The sequence below is a fragment of the Echinops telfairi genome, unplaced genomic scaffold (genome assembly GCF_000313985.2).
Source record: "Echinops telfairi isolate 266 unplaced genomic scaffold, ASM31398v2 ScPeMD7_7424;HRSCAF=8462, whole genome shotgun sequence".
In the NCBI taxonomy this organism is placed as follows: domain Eukaryota; kingdom Metazoa; phylum Chordata; class Mammalia; order Afrosoricida; family Tenrecidae; genus Echinops; species Echinops telfairi.
The window spans coordinates 91,421,332-91,429,000 of record NW_022111324.1 but is presented as its reverse complement, the minus strand read 5'-3'; the positions used below and the strand labels follow the sequence as shown (position 1 = coordinate 91,429,000).

The 7,669-nt window shown below is 42.8% G+C and overlaps 1 protein-coding gene across 1 annotated transcript in view; it reads right to left on the bottom strand.

Moving 5' to 3' along the window:
- The window catches only part of GNG4 (G protein subunit gamma 4), a 71,660-nt gene extending 64,001 nt beyond the window's left edge, over nt 1-7,659 (bottom strand). The window contains exon 1 of the mRNA XM_004712178.2: nt 7,601-7,659. The gene's annotated coding sequence lies outside the window, so the exon portion shown is untranslated. The remainder of the gene's footprint in view (nt 1-7,600) is intronic.
- Nucleotides 7,660-7,669: the final 10 nt, after the last annotated feature.

The window sequence follows — 7,669 nt, the reverse complement described above, 5'->3', positions numbered from 1 at the left end:
CTAAGGGCCCAAGAGCCCGGGTCAATCTGTTGGGCTCTTTTAGATGTGCTACTATGGTTACTTTGTGCAGGGCACAGCCCAGCCCTCCTAGGTGAGTGATTGGCTAGCAGGTTTGCTAAGAAACACGAAATCTAAACTCCTCCTTAGATAGACACACTTCAAAGTTAATACCTTATAAGCCCCTGATGTCAAGATTTTCCAACCAAGACAGTGGTATTAACAACCTAAGATCATGTCTGTAAACACGAAGAGACAAAGAAATCATAAACAAAAGGCAGAGCTGCTACTGCTTGAACACAGAGACAATGAGTCATCCAGGCAAACGGTGGTAGTGGATGTGTGGGTGTTTCAAAGGACTAGTGAAATGGGCAGCCGAGAGGCCTGGGTAGGGAATTCAGTATATGAACACATGCTGTAGAAATACCATGCACTTTACAGAAGAGTTTTTATTTTATCATAAAACCCACAAAGAAGGGGGCTTTGAAAAGTTCCTGGCAAAATGGAATGAAAAGATCATGGACTTTTCCCATAAGCTTTTTTTTTAATTAGTTGGGATTTAATACATATATCATATCATTCCATAGTTCAATCACATCAAGTAGAATTATACAAGTGCTACCACAGTTTCCAGACAATATTTTTCTACATGGACTCCTTGACATCTCCCTATTACCACCACCTCCCGTCTCCTACCACCACCACTGTAACCCCAATCCCCAAACCCCTGATTTTAACTTGCTGATCACCAGTCCTTTCTTCCAAGGCGTCTCTGAAGACAGCTGTACCAAGAGTGATGCACTGTGGCATTCATCATCCAGGACATTTCAAGACCAATCCTGAAGACCAATGCTATCTACAATAGGGTAGTATCTATCTTCAGACAAAGAAATCTAGTCAATCAAATGATGATTCAAATTTATGCATGAACTAAGGCTAGTGAGGAAGAAACTGAAGAATTTTGCCAGTATCTTCAGTGTGAAATGGATCAAACTTTCACCAGGATGAATTGATAATCATTGGTGATTTGAATGCAAAAGTTGGAAACAAAGAGGAATTCTATTCTCAAATATTGAGGATTAAAAGAAGGTGTATTAAAAGAACATGGAAGGAATACACAAAGTCTCTGTACCAAAAAGAACAGGTTGATGTTCAACCTTTTCAGGAGATAACATATGACCAAGAATTGATGGTACTGAAGGCATTGGTGAAAACCAAAGCTCCAGGAATTGACTGAATTCCAATTTGTTTCAACAAACTGATGCAGCACTGAGCACACTCACTAATTTATGCCAACACATTTGGAAGACAGTATCCTGGTCAATCTACTAGAAGTGTATTTGTGCTCATCCCAGCGAAAACTGACGCACTAGAATATGAAAATTATTGAACAATGTCATTAATGGTACCTGTACATTAAAACTTGCTGAAAATGCTCCTCAAACTGTTGCAGCAGTCTATGGGCAGGGAACTGCCAGAAATGAAAGCTGGATTCAGAAGGAAGATGTGGATTGAGGAATACCATTGCTGATGTCAGATATATCCTTGGCTCAAAGTTGAATAACAGAAACATAGTTTTATCAACTATGCAAAGACATGTGACTGTTTGAAATGTAACAAATTATATATAATATTGCAAAGTATAGGAATTGCAGAACACTTCACTGTTCATGCAGGATCTATACATAGAGCAATAGACATTGCGCAGAACAAGGAGTTACTGTATGGTTTAAAATCAGGAAAGGCATCGTGGTTTTAGTCTTTCCCCATGTTTAGTAAATTTGCTTGCAGAAAATAATCCGAGAAGCTAGACTAGATGAATGAGAATGTACCAGGAGGATTAGAAGACCCATTAGCAACATTCATATTTTAGCTCTGATACTTTTCCCTTCGCCATATTTGATTTTGTAATTATCATCTTTGGGTCACACAAGCTGGTGTGCTTCTTGAATGTGGGACTTAGTTGACTCCTCCCCTAGATGGTTGCTTGTTTGAATATAAGCCTTTAAGACACCAGACATTCTGATTCATAGAGGGGCACCATCTGCTTTCTTCACCTCACTTTGCTGTAGCACCCTTATCTTCAGTGATCATTTCATGATGATGTGTCTCGAGCATGGCCGTGTTATCAGAACTAACTGTTCTTGAAATGGGGCTAGAGTTAAGTAGGAGCCCAGACTCCATCTGCTTGTCCATGGGGTTTCCAAATCTCATGTTTACTTTGGCAGTTGTAAAATGACAAAATCACAACCCTATAAAATCAACTGCATCAATAGCAGCCGTAAGCCAACCAGCAACCAAACAAACAGGACCCCCACACACACCCCGAAACAAAACCGCAAAGACAAAAACAAACCAAATATACTTATAAACAAAGAAGTATAAGATTGCCAATCACCACCCTGGGGTATAAGTTGATTGCACTATTATCATTAGCAATTGTCTTTTCTTTCTTACTCATTACTTGTATTTTGTTTTTTATATTATTATTATTTTATCCTTACCACCTTATTTCGATTTTGTTTTTTATTGTTTCTGTTGCATTTCCTAGTTTGTGATGCACAGGAGGAGTGGATGCCGAGTGATAATAACTAATGGATTGATAGGGGAGGCAGGGGTGGGGGTGGGTGAAAGGGAGGGAAAGGGGATTTCAGGAATGAAAAAATGAAGCCGGGAGGGGAAGGGAGCACTAGAACTGTGACTGCACAACTCATTTTAAATGTGATTTAACGGTGGGAAGGGGTAGGGATGTACTATTATTGATATGGTAATGATTGCACGATTTTTTCCTTGATATGATTGAACAATTGAACTATGAAATGTATGCTATGTAAATTATGTGCCAATAAAACTGTTATTAAAAGAAAAAAGAAAGAAAGCCCTAGATCTTAGAAGACAGTTCTACTCTGTAACACATGGGTTACCATGAGTTGGATTTGATTTGCTGGTGTAGGTTTTATTTTGTTTTTGTTTCCTTGGTTAGTTAAGAAATTCACTATCATCCACCTGAACATTCCCCCAGGTCAATGCTGGGCAGACAGAACCCCAGAGGTCACTACTGTTGTTTACATGATAGAAAACTTTCAGGTAACATGTGATGATCAGATGGGATCTTCCACATGACAGGGTCCAGAATCCAGCAATGAAAGGCCTATGAACTGGGGTCTCAATACCTTACCTGAATCCTTTGACTTGCTTTTAGATTCTCGTTAACCCTAGGACACTAGGGATAAATGCCTTCTCCACTAGTACATATACCTCCTATACCTTGGACTCCCAGGGCCCATTCCAAATGAACAGTCCCTCAACAAGTCTGTACCTCACCATGTGCACAAGACCTCCATTTTGTCTGCAGGTTCCAGAAAGGAGAGCTGATTGAACAGCAGCTACCATTTGACCTAACAAAAGCTGTCTAGTATTAGTGATCTGTAATGCTCAAGCTAGTTTACTGAATTGATCGCATTTGGTATACCCATTGTTTCCTTGGTTGCAACTTTCCCTCTCAGTTGTATTTATTTAAAAAATTAACAGTTTATTGATATATAATTCACATATGGTTCAATTCACATACAGTTCCAATAGTTCAAACATATTAAAAAGAATTATGCTGAAGAGCTGATTCCAGGAACCCAAGTGGAAGGCAAATTCTGAGAATGATGAGGGCAACAAATGTATGTGTGCTTTACACAAATGAATAAGTGTGATTTACACAAATGTATGGATTGTGATAAGAGTTGTATGAGCCCCAATAAAATGATTAAAAAAAATAATTATGCAACTGGGACCACAATCAATTTTAGAACACTTTCTTCTTTCTTGTACTCATTCTTATCAGTTCCCCAACCACCCCCAATTCCCTGCCCAATACATTCTTAAGCCAGTTCCAGTTTCTATAGATTTACCTATCCTGGATTTCATATTCCGAAAAACATACAAAATAAAGAACAAAAGTCCCAATAACAAATACAAAATAAAACACAGGAAAACCTCAGTTGAAAAGATATCAGAAGACAATAAAAGTCAGAGCAAATTTCAAATGAATCAAAAGGGAGAAAAAATGATAAGGTGTTAAAATTTACCCTTACTACATATGCATTATTCCGTTTTCCAGTGCACCAGGTCTGATAACAAAGCTATTCACCTACCTAGTCAATTGTCAGAGGGGACTCACTGGAGGCTTGTTCCAAGTGGGGATCCTGCAAACAGATTTTGGGTTTCCTCTGTCGTCCATACCTTCTGCAAATGGGTGCTCAGAAAATAAGCTCTGATATAATTTTCTCCCCTAGTCTTGGATTTTGATTCTACTACTTACAATCTTTGGATCACACAGTTGGTGTGCTTCTTCCTTGTGAATTTAGCTGTCCTCTCACTGAGATGGCTGCTCATTTTAAGACAAGCCTTGAAGATCAGACACGATTCTTCCTGATAGCTGAGCACCATCTGATTTCACCACACTTTGCTACTGCATCCATATCTTCAGTGATCTCTTCATGAAACCAGGTATCAAGAAGGGTCACGTCATAAGAACTAACTGTTCTTGGATTGGGGCTACGATTAAGTGCTATAAGAAGCACTGCCTTCCTCAAATTGAAATTTTACTCACATTTTCTTTTTATTTAATATTTTTGGTTTATTATTAAAATATTTTTAATCAGCTACCCTTTTCCATAGTACTATGATAATTTCTACACTACAATTGATATTCCCCCCTCCCCTTACACTCTTAATTTCTGGTTTTCATTTAAAAGATCCTTTCTAGCCAGTGTTGATGAGATATTTCTATTTGCAGAATCTTAAAGAAATTTAAATTTGGTTTCTAGTTTAACTGAATAAATAATCTCTCTATCTGAATAATAAACTCTCCATTTGTACCTGAGTAAGCCTAGTGTGAAGTTAAAAAATTACAAGGAAAACTATCAAATAAGATAATAGTGTAGGCTCCTAAGGGTGTTCTGAGAAAAAAATCCGGTAATGTTTTAAAGAAATTGTTTCAAAATTCTATGTGGAAAAGGGTAATCTGTTGATACACATCGCTTAACATCCTCCTTCAAGTAGAACAAAAAAGAGACAGTCTAAGGAAAATGTCACAGTGAGAGGTGGCAATGAATACGTGAGAAAGATTGGTCTGTTGTAGACTACAATTTTCTCTAAGCCATTTAGCTGTCAGAGAGCATCGGTCGAGTGGTGTGTGTGTGTGTGTGTGTGTGTGCGTGTTTGTGTGTCCTTGTACACAATCATGCTTAGTCTCAAGTGTTTCATTTCTGTCATTTTGAGACTGTTATGGGACTTTTGCTTCCCCAGAGACCAGGGGGAGGACATGGTGCTCCACCATTTTGAAGAATGCACTGGGATGTAAGAAGTGTCGGAGACTATTCTAAAAACAATAAAATGAATATGGCAAAAGCTTCTTTCAGGTTTCTTCACAGCTGACTTGCATGAGGAAGGTTAAAGGCAACTGCACAGGTAATTGTAGGACTACTGGAACAACCCCTCGCTTCTCTCTCTCTCTCTCTCTCTCTCTCTCTCTCTCTCTGCTGGCCCAGGGCTGGAGCTGTGTGCAGCTCCAAGTGCTTACGGGAGGGAGCCAGAGTCCTAAATAGTTATTTCAGCCTAATAAGGGCATACTAAGGCTATATACTCAAGTTCCCTGGGGGTAGCGGTTACACACAGGGCCACTAACTGTAAGGTCACCTACTGGGCTGTTAACTGTAAGGTCAGCTGTTTGAAACCACCACCCTCTTCAGAAGAAAGATGAGGCCTTCTAGTGCGTTAGATTTAGTCTCGGAAAGCTACAGGGCAATTCTACGTTGTCCTATACTCTTTCCTATATGGTCACTAAGAGCCAGAGTTGACTCGATGGTGTGAGTTTTATTTGGTTTTTCACAGGACAGATAAACAAACCAAAGGTCCTTCAACTGTGCTGGGTGCCTGCGTTGGCGGTGCAGTACATTTCAGCACCAGCCTTGCGGACAGAGGTCATAAAGGGGGTGGAGGAGGACACCAAACCCTTGCCCTTTCATTCAGTGTCACCTCTGTTATCACCTGTCAAAAATCACAATAAAACTGGTATTTACATAAACCCTGCCGATTTATTACATACCGTATTCATCACTTATAGCTGATAATTAAGCCAGCCCCAACCAACCCCCCAAAAAACTAAATTGGTACGATTGAGTAGATTTCAACTCATAGTGACCCTTTAGGCAGGGTAGAACTGCTCCTGGAACTCTTTAGAAGAGTTGAAAGCGTCATCTTTCTCCCTCGGAGCGCTTGGTGACTTCGAATCGATGACTTCGTGGTTAGCAGCCCAATGCGTAACCCCTACGCCACCATTTTAAAATGCACCCTGGTTCATTTGTCAGTACTCCAAGATTATTTCCATCCAGCACCTCAGTTGTTCGCACACAGCCTCTTGCAGGACCAGGGCCAGATCAGATGTCAGTGTGCCTCCCTTCCACGCACAGAAAAATCAAGACAAGGGGCTGCTGAAGGAATTCAGGAGCCAATCCCTGGGCTGAAGTCTCCTCACTCCTGCTGAATTATCCAGGCCTAGTGTTGGAAGCGTCACACCTCACAGGCGCAGCGAGCAGCCTTTTGCTTGGCTCAAACGCCCTGCCTTGCGCTAGAGGCTACAAATTTGTGGGCGGTGACGGAGAGAGAGGAAAACCAGCAAATGGCAGGACCTGGGAGATAGGATGGGAGACCCCGTGTCCTGGATCCACTTTATCACTTGATCAAACTTTAACATTCAAAGGTTTCCTAACACCCGCGCCCCAAATACACCGCATTAGCATCTAAATTAAAGATTGTTCCCCAACCGTATCTCTGACCCCAGTGCTATTATGTGAGGCAGTTTAACAAACCAAAGCTCCTTGGAGGTTGCTGGGTGCGTGCGCTGAGAACGCAGTACATTTCAGCACCAGCCTTGGGGACAGACGCCATGAAACAAACAAAAAACCACCCCAAAACCAAATCCTTGCCCTTCCGTCCACTGTCCCTATCGGAATCGTTGCTAAAGCGAGTGTCTTGGGGTGCTGGGGAAACAAGGGGACTTCTACAGGCACACACACAAAAAAACATTTCCCAAATAAAATGACCATCTCCTTCCACTAAGTCCCCGCAGCGGGAGCACAATAGCAAACGATCCGTGACCCACATAGAGAAAAGTGTTCGCCCACCACGTCAAGCCGGAGAGATTGGGAGAATCTAGACCTTGGAAGACCCTCCATCCCTTCCCAGAGGGATGACCCAAACTCTCCTCCGACAGGCTCTCCTCGGGTCTGGTGGGAAGGGTCCCGGTGGCAGAGCGCCGGCGCTCGCCCCGCCGGGCACCGGCACCGGAGAAGGTGCGCATCTGCGCCTCTCCTGCGCGAGCGCCGCGTGCTCCTGCTCAGATCTCAGGACGACACGGGCGCCGCCACCTATTCTCCAGTTTCCCAGACTTTCCAGCCCGAGTTTCGGAGCTCCTTGGGCCAGGGCAGTCCCCACGGACACATCCTGATCCACTTCGCCTCTTTCCTCTCGGACCGTGCCCCCCGAGCGGGGCACCCCTCCGCGCCCAGAGCCCCCGCGCCGAGCGGCGGCGCCCACTCCTGCCACTTACCGACGCTGCGGACGCGGCTCCCGCGCGGGCTTTGTCTCCAGCGCAGTCCCCGCGGGGGGCGCCAGGCCC